The following is a 16,566-nucleotide window of genomic DNA, read 5'->3' as shown; positions in this document are numbered from 1 at the left end:
GCAGTTTGACAAGGGCTCGTGTTATATTTAAAATTTGATGTGTGTAGATTCTGAGGTCTTCACTTGACAGCTGATGATGTATGTTTTACTCAGTTTTAATTTTACTACTGTTTTGTATGTTTCATAGCCAAAAATGTGACCAGTTATCTAGCTACCCTCCTCCCTTCCTCCCTTCTTTCCCTTCTTTCTTTACCCACTCCTTTCCTCCCCCCTTTCTTCCTTTGTCTCTATAAATACTTGTTTAACATCAACTGTGCCTGCACGTTATGCTAGATCCAGAATTCCTAAGACCTTGGTGCTGAGTTAGGTCATTTTTTTATACAGTTAGGGACATTAGAGATCATCTAGCTCGTGTTTCTCAAGTGTGGCTGAGGACCACCTGCATATTTCAGTCACCTGTGGTGCTTGGTGAACATTTAGCTTCTTAGGTTTAGGGTAGACATTCTGAATCACTGGGAGTGGGCCCAAGAATCTGCACGTAAAGTAAGAACCACCGATCCAAAGATTCTAGTGCAACTCTGTAAGTTTGCAGGTGAGGGAACAGACCTAGAGAAGTTTTATAACTTACCCAAAGGCACAGTAAGTGTTAGAAGGCCAGGAAAGATTGATGATACTTCCTCCAAAGTCACAGAGCTATTTGGTGTCAGAAGTGATCTCCGGACTCCCAGTTCTAGACTTTACCAAGTCACGTCGTGATTTTTGTTGGGCCAGACAGCTTCACTGTGTATATATAAAATCATAAGTGATCCATCACTGTTCCTGAAAAAATATCCAAAAAAATAACTGAAAAACATGGACGGTTTGTTTCTTCATCTTTAGTCAGATATATGACTGATTCTGATTTTGAAATCACTGGGTGGGAAAAAAACCCTGGTAGTCCAGGTGGAGGAAAAAGACTTTTTTCCCCCTGTGGTACTATCCCTACCTGGCCTTTGAGTTTTATGCTTCGGAAAAGGATCTGATTTCATTTTTGAATGATGGTAGCTCGCATAGTGCTTTGCAAATAGTAGCTGCTTGGTAAACTGTAGTATGAACAGTTTCCTGTTAAAACTTTTTTTCCTTTGGATTCTGTGAGATACTGTTAGGAGTGGTTTTATTTGCTTTGTACAGAATCTGATGCTTTATATACCAAGCCAGAGACTTTAAATAATTGAGGTAATTTTATATTTATAATACTCCATTGTTGTAGTTGATAGTCACGGTATCTCTGAGGAACTGAAATACTCTAAAGTATTTTCTGAACTATAAGAATTTGAATTAATTTTAGTATTGTGTATATTTTATATTGTATTGTGTATACTATATTGATAGTTACTGAACAGTAACCTTACATTAGTAAATGTAGTTATCCAATTTTTTGGGAATATTCTGTAATTCTCAAATTTACTAGTAAGTTTAACTATAAAATGCCATTACCCAATTTTCTGGATATTTTGGGATGTGTTTTAATTGTAAGATTTTTAAAAAGTGACATTTTAAAATCACTTATTCACTTCTAATAAGTTTATTGTATTTTGTAATTATAAATTTTCTGTCTATTAAATATTTTCTGCTCTCTTTGTAACCACAATCTCAAAATCATAAATATACTAGCTCTAAAAAGGAACCTTATCTATAATGTAGTCTAACTCCTCATTTTTTTATGTTGGGACACTAAAGTTAAGGGACGTGCCTAGGAGTGGAAGTTTTATGAATGTTAAAATACACTTATGAACAAACAGAATAACATTTATTGTATTTCTATAATAATATGTGTAAAATGCTTTGAAAATTGTAAATTGTCGTGCAAATGTAATGTATTATTATGATTACCACTAGGATGATAATATGTCTACTGAGTTTCCTTATGATTTAATTGAAAATGTTTGCTATTGTTTAATTTAAAATCAGAAAGAAAAATAAGTGTGCTTGTCACTTGGTCTGTTCTCTTATTCCATGTGCTCAGATTTTACTGAGTCTCCTTAAAGCACATGGTATTAGGATAGATACTTTGCACGCTACTTACGTTTCTCTTTCACCCTGCTAATCCAATCCAGATTGTCACTTTATACACTTAACACGTAATACTCAGGGTGATACTTCTGTATTGGAAGACTTCTGTCAGCAATTTTCTGTGGGAAAAAATGGTTAATAAATGAATAAGTGAATGAATGGATGTTCAGTATTATTCCTCAGTGTAATCAAAGTAGGAGATAGTAATGTTAACACATTTTGCTGTAGTTTTTATAGTTACAGGCTGTTTCACCTACCTGATCTTGGTTGTTTCTCATAACAACCTTGTGAAGTAGGTCCTCACTTGACAGATGGGTAACCGAGGCTCAGAGAAGTGACATGATTGTCCAGTGTCCCCTGCTTATAAGAGCTGGAACTGGAACTGGAACTTGGACTCTAAATGCCATGCTGTTTCCACCGTCCAACATAAATCGTAACATGGAAGTGTTGGAGTTTCATGGGTATGCATTTTCTATTTAAAAGAAATTCTAAATGTTGGAAAATCGATGACAGGTTCACCTTATCCAGCCAGCCTAATTATTCAGTGCGTACTTCTCTTTAGAAGTGTGACTCACTTCTGCTACTCGTTAAATACTTACAAGAGATGCAGGTATCTTTTAGATAAAAGACTCATTCTCAGCATGGCTACCAGTGTGTGCTGCCTAAAATTATTTGAACGTTTAAAAGAGTATCTGTTCTTTAGAAGTATATTGAACTATATAAACTCAAAAAATATGCTGTGTGATATGCTACAGCACCATGTAGTGAAAAGTCTTCATTCTCTCTTACTCCTGGGTTCTTTAGTTCTGATTCTACTTCTTAACTGTGACTCTGGATGAGTCGCTTGATTTCTCTGGACCTGCTTCCTTTATCTGGAAAAAGGGTAAAATGATCCCTGCAGCCCTATCTTTACAGCATTGTTGTGAGACCTAAATGTGATGATTGATCATGGTGACAATAATAAAAAAAAAAATAGCCAGCACCTGTATAGTGTGTACCATGTGGTAGGCACTGTTTTGAGTATTTTACATATATTAATTCATTTGATTTTCATAACAATCCTGTTAGATATATAATTATCATTATCCTCACTTTATAGATGAGGAAACTGAGCCACAGAGAGGTTAAGTAACTTCCTCAAGGTCATACAGGGTGGTAGAACCAGAATTTAGTACAAAGCAATTTAGCCCCAGAGTTGGTAATATATAAGGAAGATAATGTGTATGAGAGCACTTTGAAATTTGTAAAGGGCTATGCTACTGTTAAGTATTATTACTTAGAAAAATATTTAAAAAGAGATTCATGGGGCTGACCCGGTGGCGCAAGTGGTTAAATTCGCGCACTCTGCTGCAGCGGTCCGGGGTTCGCAGGTTTGGATCCTGGGCACGCACCAACGCGCCGCTTGTGAAGCCATGCTGTGACAGCATCCCATATAAAGTAGAGGAAGATGGGCACAGATGTTAGCTTAGTGCCAGTCTTCCTCAGCAAAAAGAGGAGGATTGGCATTGGATGTTAGCTCAGGGCTGATCTTCCTCATACCCACACACACACAAAATATATGTGTGTGTGTGTATGTGTGTGTATATATATATATATATATATATAAATATATATATATATAAAGGAGATTCGTTTTCCTTATCCTTATTATACAGATGAAAAAAGACAAAAACAATTGAGAAAAAGGTGTCTTTTATGATTTATGGTTTTTAACAGCTAACTAATCTAGTAAATACGAAACAGTATTCAAAATTATGGAGGTATGAATCACTGAATGATGCCAATACATTAGATTTCTAATTTAACCTTTCCAGGCTAGAAAGAGAAAGAGACGTTGAATGCTCTTCTTTTCCTATGGAATGTTTTAATTTAGTGACTGCAAAATGAAACAAAACACCTGTGTTAATTTCACTTATATGACTGAAGTTTGTGCAGAAAAGTTATATCTCATTATGCTGAAAAGGTAGTGACCAATTAGTAGTAATAATTAGTTTTACTCTTGTTTTGGAAAAACAAAAATATCTATCTAGACAGCCTGAAGAATGGATATGTGGCTCTCTGATTTTAATAATGAATTCAGGGGACCGGCCCAGTGGCGTAGTGGTTAAGTTTGCGCGCTCCACTTTGGCGACCCAGGGTTCACGGGTTCGGATCCAAGGCGGATCTATACCCCTCATCAAGCCTTGCTGTGGCAGTGTCCTGTGTATAAAGTAGAGGAAGCTTGGCACGTGTTAGCTCAGGGACGATCTTTCTCAAGCAAAAAGAGGAAGATTAGCAACAGATGTTAGCTCAGGGCCATTCTTCCTCACCAAAAAAAATAAATAAATAAAAAATGAATTCAGATTTGCATGATGGAATGAGGAAATTACATGCGAGGTCATTTATCAAAGCATGAATTCCCCATGTGTTTTCTTTATTTGTCCAGGTAAAAGTGTATGTTGAGCAAGCAGTTACCGAATAGGTCAACTCTCTTCTTTTAGTGTTTCTGACCTTACACTTCAATTTGGGATGGAAGTGTTTGTTTCTAAAAGGAAATGCATTTGAGAGTAGCGTGCTTTGAGCTCTAATAATCTTACCAGTTTTCAGTTTAGTATGACATTTGTCTCAGCTAAACTGGTATATAAATAACTTCTCGCCTGTAGGCTACTTAAGAAGCCATATACGTTTTGATTTCAGCTCTAGTCTGAGTTTGAATGAGGTGCTGCTGAGGGTGTTGGGACTCAGGGTCTCTCCTACTCTCTGATTCTTATCCATCCCCCGTGAACACATTCATTTTGGCTAGAATACTTTGGCTTTTACCTGTTTTATTTATTTCTATTTCCAGATGAGATCTTTGAAGAAACAATACTCTGTAAGGAAGAAAAGACCTATGTAAACCATTTTCTGTACAACCTGGTTTTACAGACTTTCTGCTGCATTACCAAAGAATATGCCCTGACTTTTAGTTTGGGAAATGTAGTTGATAGACCTAAAAATAAAATAATACAGATTAAACTGTGTTCAAGGTCACATGTACGTTAGAATCCTGGGATTTTCCAGACTAAGTGGCAACATGCACCAGCTGTCCCAGAGCTCAAATCCCCTTTGTTTTTCTGAAGAATACAAAATGAAGTCTCATCTCTGTCAATCAGGTGCCATGATGATGAGATCATTTATGCCATCTCTTTAATACTATGGGTTGGTTAATTTAAAAAAATTCAAGGTTCTGGTGTAGCATTTTTAAAAATAACTATAAGCTGTAAATTAATTTGTTTTGGGGAGTTCTATTTTGGATATCCTGCAAATCTTCTGACAATAAGTCTTTTGTGTCCCAAATGCTTTATACACACTGCAGGCCTTTTATTATTTTTTTAAATAAAATTTTCAACAGAATGACTAGTAGAGCATGAACAGTGCTTATGACACTGCTGTCCATTGTGTAAGTATTGACAGCAAAATTTGCGTTCCTAGAAAAGCTTGTTCACGGTCAGAATATAGAACACATTCTGTGATGTTCTTGGGCAAACATGCTATGTGTGTCCTTAGGACATTACTTACAAAGGAAGACTTCTTAAAAAGAACCATTTCTTTCCATGGAATACTGAAGAAAAATAAAATTGGCAGTAGGAGTGAAGCGATTTAAATAAGGCAAGTGGTTTAATCTTATTGTGATGACTGTGGTCAGTAATGACTGGAAATAAAAGAAATGCAACCTCTCCCATGTCCTCTGGAGGCATTTGTTTACTGGGATATATGAAAAGATAGGTGACTTGTTTCCAGGTTGTTTTGAATTAAGAGTGTATAATGGCTGATGTGTTTATCTGCATCTCTAATCTTCAGAAATACCTTTTCACTTTTGCTAGAAATGTTTTTATTGGATTTTGAAATATTAGATCAGAAGAAGTAAGAGGAATATGAATATATTTATGGTATCGGTTAGTGCTTGGATTGTATTTTTCTGTTGATTATTGCAAAATACCTCCAGGAGTTAGTGTGATTAACAATAAAGTAATGATAATTCCATTAGCAGTCCAGCAAACCAGCAGAACCAGAGAGGGTCAATGCTTTGCTAATGGTTACACTGAAAAATACTAGTGATGGAATTGGTTTTGTTGTTGAAGCTTTGGGTCAGTCTTCTGCTTGAATCGATCGGAAATTACATAGGATGTGTGTATGCGTGTGCATGAGGGTGGGTATGTGTTATATATATATATTTAAAAAAATTTCCCCCCTGATATTTGTGCTTTGTATTAAGTGATTCATCCATTAACTAACTTTTTTTAAGTTTAAAAGTTTGTACATTCAGTTATCTTAGTCAATTGGGGACATTTTATAGTATAGATCTAAGTGAAAAGTTCTTTTAAGGCCAAGTGCTTTGCTTCCTTTTAATTCAATTAGTGGATTTCTTCTTAAAAGGAGACCCTTATTTCTGATTTCATTCTATTTTCCTTTCTGAAGAAGATACTCTTGTATTTCCACAATGCTATTTGTTGAACACTTTCTACCAGTTAAGTATTTAGCACTAATTACTTTCTATAGATCATGCTTTTTGATCCTTATTACAGTTTTATAAGGTATTATTATCTTATTTTATAAAGAGAGAACTTAGATTAGGTCACTTGCCTGAATTATTATTTGCTAAGTGCTGAAACCAAGTCTCTCTGACCCTGAAGCTCATGTTTTCAGCCAGTAAGCAGTTCTATGTCTGTTCTGTGCTTTGTGTTCTCTTCTGTGTGTCTGTTGCATCCATTATATGCCTTCATTTCCACACTGTACTATTATGAGATACTTAACATATCCAGCATCTTCATTAGACTGTAAGTCCCTTGAAGAAAATGAATCTGTTTCAACTCTGACCACAGTACATAATACATTGATGATGTCAGTAAATGTCTATGGAAGAGGGGAGGGTGTAAAAAAGGAGATTTAGGAAGTTCCTGCTCCCCAAATGGAGGGGAAGAGTGGGAAGAGCAGGAGGGAAGATGGCTAAGAGGCCTTTAGTTGGAGGTAGAGGTTCTTAGCCTCCATCCTTTCAATGAAGCTGAGGGCTGCTTTGAGGCGTGGAAATATTTAGAGGTGATAAGTGAACCCCTACTATCTGGAGACAGATTTCTCTGCCTTTGCAGCATTAACAGGGATACTTGTAAGTTCAGTAGTATTTAGGTAAGAAGTACTTCTGTAGTATGTACCAAAATTCACTTGTTTTGACATAATTTTCCTAATTTGCAAGATTTTAGCTTAATTAATTTGCAGGAATAAGTATAACAACGACAAAATCTCCTAACTTTCCTAACTCGAAGAAAGAAAGAAAGATGGAGAGTACATTATCTTATTTAATGATGCTATTTTGAAACGCATGTGGAGAGTAATTTGTATCGCCCTACCAATAATTATTTTCTATAACTGTTCACCTAAATGTTACACTTTGAAATAGTAGAACTTTTGAGACCAAAAGGGTAGAGCATGACTCTTAGGAATAGTGCAGCAAAGGAAAAAGACATTCTGTTATAATAACAGCAGACCAGTAAATGTGTGGGAATGACTAAGAGTCAGATGATGGGATTTCTGTTTTGATCCTGTGGTGGAAAGAAAACTGTGTCACTCTGGCTGAGATGGTGGCAGGGCTGTTAAAAAACAGAGTATGACTAGTGCTGTCCTGTATTATGCCTCTCTTACTCACTATAAACCTAAGTTCTGTTCCTTCATATGTATGTGTGTATGTGTATGTTCATTTGGTTATTTTGTGGAACCAGAAGTTAACATTTAAATAATATTGAGTTGATTCTTTTTAATTAAGACTAAAGAGAATAATATAGTTTAGGGTGGCATGAGGAGTGGGTTAAAGAGAGGGGAATTCTGGTGAGAGTGACTTCCCATTTACAAGGGCCATGGCTCTGCAAATTTGGATAAACGCATTTGTGAATGTAAATTGTTTGCATGTTCATATAATCTTTAATTGCTCTTCCTAAGGGTTGATAATGAATCAGAATTTAGTACATTAGAGTATAATTGCAGTTTTATTCTACGAGGTATTTTGAGTCTCTTGGGAAAAGGAGTCTAAATATGAATAAGTATAAGTATAAAGAATAATTGGTATTATTAATAAGTATTCCACAGTGCTGGTTATATTTTGATCCATTCTGTTGCTTTTGAGAAAATTTTCTCTCTATAACAATGTTAATTTCTAAAATGTGTGTTTTATTTATAATTTTTTGACTTAGCAAGCTTATCTGAATAAAGATATTAATGCTCTTGAGGGCAAGAATTGTTTTGCCTACCCTTGAGGTATTAAGATTGTTTTTGTTCCAAAGTACACTTACCTCTCCATTATTCTGAACCTTATTAATTACTTGCAGGTTATCCAGGGCTTGGGAATTTTCTATTTGCTTATGGCTTAAATATTTGAACCTTGTCAGTGGTTTTTTTGTACCTCCATTAAAGGATTTATAATAACAGAAGGGAATCATGATTATAATTTAATTTTATTTCTTAATAACAACTCTGATTAAAAGTTTGAGCAGAAAAGTGCCCACACAAATTGAAAATGAGGAATAAAATTTCATGATGTGGCTTTGTGAGGGCCTTTCTGTGGGGAAAGTTTATGCAGTATAGCTAAGAAATGATGTTGATGGACAAGTCTTTGAATCACATTTCAAATGGGACAATCGTATTTGTGTGTGTACGTGTGTGTGTGAGAGGGGAGATTTGGGGGCATTTTGATTATCAAGAAGTGAAAAGGATATTAAAAATGATAAAATCCTGTTTAGCAGATATTTCCAGTATTTAGTACTGTAACTGTACTGTTCAGTTCATTTGTAATTGTAGAATTTTATGTTCATTCTTAGAATCATAGAACCTTAGATTTGAACTTTAGACCGTCTTGTATAGCAACTCCACCCCTTAAGTCTTCCTTGTGACTTGAATATCATCGTATGACTTGAATGTCATCATTGAATTTAGTTCATTGAATATCATTGAATGTCATCATTCACAAAGCCCTCGCTTCCTCAACACTTTGTGCACCAATTTGGAGATCACTTTCGTGATAAAAGAGGCCTTGGATATAGGAAATGACCCTTTTTGTAGCCTGTCAATTAAATGAAATATGGATAATGGAGAATGATTGCTTAGTTTGGAAACATAGTAGTGTTTCTCTTTTAGGCATACATTGGGAAAAATCTTTTTTTTTTGTGGTGGAGGGAGGTGGCATTTAGTGATTAAAGCAGATACTATGGAATGGCTGTAATTTAATTTGAATAGTAATACCACAATTCTTTTACTCTTGACTTTGAAATCTCTCTGTGAAACTGTTATGAAACTTAGGGCCATTTAAAAAAGTATATTTGGACCATGAACCCATGAATCTTTATGTCATCTTTTCATTTGTTCTCCCAAATTCTATACAATTTGGCTTTTGTCGAAAATGAGATGATGTGATTTTTTTGGACAGTTTGTGACTTTTCCACAAGTCTTTTATTCTTTGTAATGAGAGATTTGATCATCTCAAATATTTCTTTATTTAATGTCTTTCCCTATAAACCAATTAGCCCTGTAAATTATTTTAGTGTAAATAGATCTGGCCTACTATTTTATTGCTGTCATTTTTTTTTTTATGGAAGATTGGCTCTGAGCTAACGTCTGTGCCAATCTTCCTCCTTTTTTCCTTTTGTCCCCCCAAAGCCCCAGTAGATAGTTGTATGTCATAGTTGTACATCCTTCTAGTTGCTCTATGTGGGACGCTGCCTCAGCATAGCTTGATGAGTAGTGCGTAGATCTGCGCCCAGGATCCAAACCGGCAAACCCCGAGTGCTCGAACTTAACCGCCATGCCACTGGGCTGGCCCTTGCTGTCATTTTTAGTATAATGGATATATTGTAAATGCTAATCTCTAAAGAGTTCTGATTTGTATTATTGGAAGTTTCCTTGGTAAATAAGCATTTATTGAGTTTGTGCATTTTATCAAACTAGAAAACATAAACTTGCTTGAAAACGTTAGCAAAGAACCAGTAAGATGTAGATAGGAATTAAAGATGAACGTGTTGAGGGGGGCATATATCCAGACAGTCATCCAGGAGGAATGGAGTTAATCTAGAAAGTCTTCCTGAGAAGATGCCTTGTTTCTTAGATAGCCCCGTACATATTTGTTTCTTGCTTTAAGCTTAAGTCTTTAAGGTTTTAACAGTAACTTCATTTTCCACATTGTACATTTTCAGTTGCAGGATGCTGGCCTCTTTCTTTCTTCCACTTTTATTTAGCAGTAATGTTTATATATAAAAGAATCTTACTGTGTAGACAGTATTTTCACTTGGTCTTTATAACTATCAAGTGAGATAAGAAGAGCAAGTATTTTTTTCCCTACTTCGCAATATGAGATTGAGCCTCTGAGAGGCTAAATGACTTTCCATGATTTATGAGACCTAATTTTTGTTTCTCTTCTCGTAGCTTAAACTTACATAACCTAATTGGAGTGGGAGAGCAGTTTATCTATGTGTAAGCATTTGCCAAAGTGTCCCTTGCTTCATATTGTGAAGATGGTTTTTAATATGGTTACATATAATAGTCCACTATTAAACACTTAACTGTAGACATCCTTTTTTGGTCATGAAGTAAAATAGTACACAGCATTTGCGATGAAAGCAGAAAGGAGGTATGTTTCCAACAATGATTTAATAATTGGAACCGGTTGCTAGAGGGGAAATATGAAATTTCCTTTTCTAGAGGTTATTTTTGCTTGTCTGGTTTTAAATAAATTGTATTAAATTTTCCCTGGCAGAGACTATTTGATTATGGGTAATTTAGCTCCTTGTTTCTTTAAGGGTCAAATTGGTAGAGTCTCATTTGTTTTAATTCCAGTCCCGTGTTTACTTCATTCTGATAAACTGGAGTTCTCTGGTGGCGGTAGGAGGTGTCCTGTTCCAGCCTTCATTAGGTAAAAATAATAGTTTACATTGTTTTGGTGTTTCTGTTTGTCAGGTAATGTGCTGAACTTTTTGCCTGCATTATTTTATTTGATCTTTGTAAGTATGTGCACTATTTCTGGCATATGGTAAGCGCTCAGTAAGTATTAACTAAGTGGAGGAGACAGAAGATAAGTAAAACAAAAAGTATATCAGATAGTGATAAGTGCTCTGGGAAAAATAAAGTGGGAAAGGGGATAGAGAATGAGGAGGTGAATTTGGAATTGTTTGCAATTTTAAATAAAATGGCCAGGGAAGGTCTCACTAAGAAGGCAACATTTGAGCAAGAACGCTGAAGAAAGTGAAGGAAAAAGGGGAATATTTAGGAGAAGAGAGTTAGAGATAACTGAAGATATAAAGATCCTGAAGTGGAAACTTGCCTGATGTGTTGGAGGAACAGCCAGAAGTCTTGTATGGTTATAGTGCAAGGGAGCAAAAGGGAGAATAGTAGAAGATGAGATCAAAGAGGTAAGGGTGGGGGCAGATTGTGAAAGGCCTTATAGGGCATTTTAAGGACTTGGGCTTTTATTCTGAGTGAGATGGGAAGGTAGTGGAAGGTTTTTTGCTAAGGAGTGACTAAATCAGATGTTTCAAAAGGATCTCTCTGGCTGCTGTGTTAAGAACAGACTAGGATGTAGAAGCAAGGAGACTGGTTTATAGGCAATTGGAATCATCCAGGAGGGAGATTCTAGTGGTAGCTGAAGAAGTAGAGAGAAGTGGTTGGATGCTGGACATGTTTTGAAGGTGCAACCATTAGGATTTCCTAACTGATTGAACCTATAGTGTAATAGAAGAGTCAAAGATGACTGCAAAGTTTTTGGCCCAAGAAGATGAGGAAGGATAGAATTACCATTTACTAAGGTGTTAGAGCTGTTTTCAGGAAGAACAGTAGTTTGGTTTTGGGCATAGTAGCTGTCCATCTGGAGGTATTAAATAGGTTATTGGAATCTGGAATTCAAGAGAGAAGTCTGTGATAGCGCTATAAATTTGGGTTCATCAACTTAAAGATATTAAAGCTGTGAGACTGAATGAGGTTATTAAGGAGCAGAGGTGTACATAGAGAACATAAGAGATCTAAGGACTGAGAGTTCAGGGGCATTCCAAGGAGGTTAAGAAGATGAGAAAGAATCATTACAGGAGACCTGAGAGAGAGTGGCTAGTGGCTAGTGAGGTAGCCATAAGAGTATATAGTGTTTTGGAAGCCAAGGGTAGAAAGTGTTTCAAGGAGGAAGGATCAACTATGTCAGATGCTGCTGATAGATGAGGACTAAGTACTGGCAACTGAGTTTAGCAGATTGGAGGTTCTTGATGACTTTTAACATTTTCGTTGGCCTAATGGAACTGGGTTCAAGAGAGAATGAGAGGTGAGGAATTGGAAGCAGTGAGTTAAAATATCTCTTTCAAGGAGTTTTTCTGTAAAGAAGCTCAAAGAGATGAAATGGTATCTGGAGGGGTTGAGAGAAATAACTACGTGTTTCTATGCTGGTTGGAATGATTGAATAGAGGGGGAAAGTTTTATGATGCAGGAGCCAGAGGGAAGAATTGCTGGAGAGATTTTCTTGCGAAGATGAGAGGAGGTGGAAGTTAGTGGAGGAGCTGGCTTTAGATGGGAGTATGTACTATTTTTCCACAGTAAGAGAAAGGAAGGCAGAGTACATATGCACAGATGCACATAGGTTGTGATTGGGGAAGCCTGTGGAAGATCTTCTTTGATTACTTCTATATTTTTCAGTGCTATGGGAATCTAGATCACCTACTAAAATTCAGGAGGAGAGGGTGGTAGAGGGTGAAGAAAGAAAAGACGTATGAATTAGTTGTCTAGAAGAATGGGAGAGTGTATGGACTAGGGAAATGTATGATTGCTGGGCAGTATTAAGGGCTTGGTTGAGGTAAATGATCATGAATTCAGAGTGAGTCCAGGCTGTATGGTTGTGTATTTTTCTCTAGACTAATTCAGCTGTATGGGTGCAGGTCTGGAGTAGGCAGAGAGTGGCTTAACTGGCATTTGGGTGTTGCCAGGTTAGTACCATGAAACAAGCAAGGGGCAAGGGAGTGATTGTAATTACAAGTTATGGAATTGAGTGAATTGGGGAAAGAGAGAAGTAAGGTCATGAAATAGAGACAATGAAAGGCAGTAGGAACAATGAAGGTCTTGGTGGAATTGAACAATTAAAGATGTTGGCTAGGGTACTAGAGAGAATGAGCTGGTGGTCAGACAGTAGAATGTTTGAAATTTAAATTAAGGAGGTCAGTTAATTGGTAATGCCAGTGTTTAGGGTATGATCATGGTCTGAGGTAGAGTGGAGGACAAGATTATTGGATAAGAGGAGGTCAGGGAACTGAGAGGCCGGGTGTTGGAATGCTCATTTACATGGATATTGAAATCAATAAGAATTATGGCAGTTGTATTAATATTAGAAAAAATGATGGTGAGCCTGAAGGTAATTCTTCAAGAAATGAGGGAGAGTGACTTAGAGATTGGTAAATGACTTCAACAGGGAGGAGTAGAGGGTGATATAGTCTGATGACATGATTGAGGTTTTTAGACATGGAGAGGAAGAATAGTCTGAAAGTGGCAATGAGGAACAAGGCCCAATTTGCAGGTCCAGTGGTGGGAGAGGGGTGTAGGATAGAAAGTAAGAGGGCTTATTTTGCCATTTGAAAGAGCTGTAGGGAGAGCAGTGTCCTCAGGGGAAAACCAGGCTTTAGTTAGAGTCAATGGTAAAAAGACCAGTTAAGAGAGAGAGTAGAGGATATTTTGCTGATGATTGACCTTGAAATCCAGAAGCACAGGAGTTGGGGGGTGAATGGAAAATGGGATCAGAAGAGGGGATTAGAGTCTGGTAGTTCTGACTTCTTGCGGGAACTGTTGAAAACAGAGATAAAGAGTATAATGGGGCCGGCTCTGTGGCTTGGCGGTTGGGTGCGCGCGCTCTGATGCTGGCGGCCCGGGTTCGGATCCCGGGCGCGCCCCGAGGCACCACTTCTCCGTCCAACGCGAGGCCGAGTCCCACGTACAGCAACTAGAAGGATGTGAACCTATGACATACAACTATCTACTGCGGCTTTGGGGGGAAAAAAATGAATAAATAAAATCTTTAAAAAAAAAAAAAAAGAGTATAATGAAGTTAGTCTTTACAGTTTTTAAGATAGAGTGTGGTGAGACTGTGAGTATTGAGGGGGAGGGAACAGTGAGATCCTGCAGGGATCACTCACAATTCTGGGGTCTTCTCTTCACTTTTGCCAATGGTGTTGAGGAGGCCAGGGGAGAGATGGAGAGACAGTCTTACTTCTCTAGAGCACTTGGATTTCTGATGCCCTTTCTTAAACTCCTGCTGATGGAGGCTGGGGATTGGGGGGAATGAGTGACCTTATTTGGAACACCAGGAGCTGAATAAATAACCAATTATATGAGGGAGAGTTTTTCTTCTCCATTTTACACATAAAGAAACTGAGACTCAGAGAGGTAGAGCATCCTGCCCAAGGTCACATCACTAGTGAGTAGTGGAGTAAAAGGAAATGAAGCAGTCTTAAACAGTAAAATAGATGAGGAGTCAAGAACAGTAACATTTTTTGAGATAATGTATCAGATTGTCATTGGAGCCTTATCTTCATTTACTTTCAGAACCTACAATATCACTTGGATTCATACTGAATTCTGAATGGGAAATTTTTTAACTTAAAAAATTTTGTTTTTACGTTTCTTTTTTTTTGTTTTTTGAGGAAGATTGGCCCTGTGCTAACATTTGTTGCCAGTCGTCGTCTTTTTTCTTTTTTCTCCCCAAAGCCCCAGTACATAGTTGTGTATTGTAGTTGTAGAGATGGAGCTCTTCTATATGGGACGCTGCCTCATCATGGCTTGATGAGTGGTGAGTTGCTCTGCACCCGGGATCCAGGATCTGAACCAGCGAACCCCCGGCCGCCAAAGTAGAATGTGTGAACTTAACCGCTATGCCACCAGACCGGCCCCTGAATGGGAGATTTAATTAACAATCCAGTCTTCTCATATAGAATATGTTCTGTGTGTTCATTGTCCAAAAACTTAAAAAAAAAATTATGGGAAACAGGCCTAAAGGTACTGCTTTCTAGTAGTCCTATTCTTAACCTACTTCCAAATCCAGTTCAGCTTTATCTTCTCCAAGGAGCATTCCCTGACTGGTCTCAGCTGAATTTCATCCTCATACAGTGAGCTTATGTGATAGAAGTATTGGGGGGTGTGTGTGTGTGTGTGTGTGTGTGTGTGTGTGTTTTATCTCCTCAGTTAGATAATAAGCACCCTGAGGGTATTTCTCCTTTTGATTCTGTACTCCATATCAGAAGCAATGTCATTTAGTCAAAAGGGGGCCTGATTCTATATCTGACTCTGCCACGACTTTGGTATATTTCAAATCATTCACTTCACTTCTTTGGGTTGTACTTTATCTGTAAACGAGGGGAGTTTCACTAGAATGATCTCGGGTCCTTGAAAGTTATAATATTCTGTAATTTACTGGCTGACTATCAGAATAGTTGGTTAACTGATGGCTATACTTGCATTTGAAAGGAACAATTTTAAAAAATATTATTCGATGTAATTCTGGTTACTTACTATATAGCTGAGTGTCATCGTAAGGTATGGGCAGTAGCCAAGCAGGATCAGAGTGAGAAATAGGGCTGCAGAGAGAGGGTGGGGCCAGATGGTACTAGTAGTAAGTATTTGTGAATGTGGGACTGAGAAGACTAAAGATATGTTTGAAAATCATTTGCACAGAGGTGATAACTGAAGCAGTGAGAATCCATGATATTTCAGAGAGATTGAGTACAGAGAACAGAACTTTCAAGAAAATCTATATTTAGAGGGCAAGTGGAAGAAAAGAACCTAGAGAAGGAAAGGGTGTAAAGAAATTTTAATGTAAATTAAATTTTAATGACAGCGGAAGTTTAGAGAGAAAAGAATCCCAAGAGGGAGGCGGTGACAGTAGTATCAGATATTGCAGAGAGGTTAAGGAGGGCAAGAACTGAGAGAAACAAGGCCCCTGGGTGTGTTCCTGAGGTCATTAATGACATCCAGAAAGCAGTATTAAGTGTAGTTGAGGGTAGAATTGAAATGTGTTGATGATTCTGACAGAGATTCAGCAAATCACTATTGAGTTCCCACTAAATGTCTGGTGTTGTGTAAAGCCTGTGCATACATAATACACACCCACCCACACCCACCCTACAGCCTCCCCTCCCAAAGGCGACTGGATGGGGCAAGATGAAGACCAAGAAGAGCAGGAAGAAGGACTGGCCTTGAACCCGAGAAGGGACGTATCATCATCTAAATAGAAAGAAAGAGAGTGGGTTTGGATCCAGATAAGTTTATTGAGAGAGGGGCAAGAAGTTGAGGCAGTCCATGCCTCATTACCTCCATTTTTTCATTCATATTAGATTATTGTTTCTAAAACATTATATAGATCCTATTACATAGTAATAGATTTAACATATCTTATTAATAAATCCATTTGAGTTTTTTCTTATTTTCCTTGACTGCTCTGTAGTATTACATACTATTAACTACCTATTTTGAAACACTTTTTTTGGCTTTCACTAAACTTTTCTCGATTCTTCCATCTCTCTGACCTTTTTTTTCTAGACTTCTACCTTCAGTCTCTATTCT

The 16,566-nt window shown here is 37.3% G+C and overlaps 1 protein-coding gene across 6 annotated transcripts in view; it reads left to right on the top strand.

Moving 5' to 3' along the window:
• Nucleotides 1-16,566, top strand: part of MTMR2 (myotubularin related protein 2) — a 113,320-nt gene that overhangs the window by 9,413 nt on the left and 87,341 nt on the right. The window lies entirely within an intron of this gene.

This window comes from Ceratotherium simum, chromosome 7 (assembly GCF_057802395.1).
Source record: "Ceratotherium simum simum isolate JZ-2026a chromosome 7, ASM5780239v1, whole genome shotgun sequence".
Lineage (NCBI taxonomy): Eukaryota > Metazoa > Chordata > Mammalia > Perissodactyla > Rhinocerotidae > Ceratotherium > Ceratotherium simum.
Note: the sequence above shows the minus strand (reverse complement) of the source record. Positions and strands in the feature narration are given on the sequence as shown.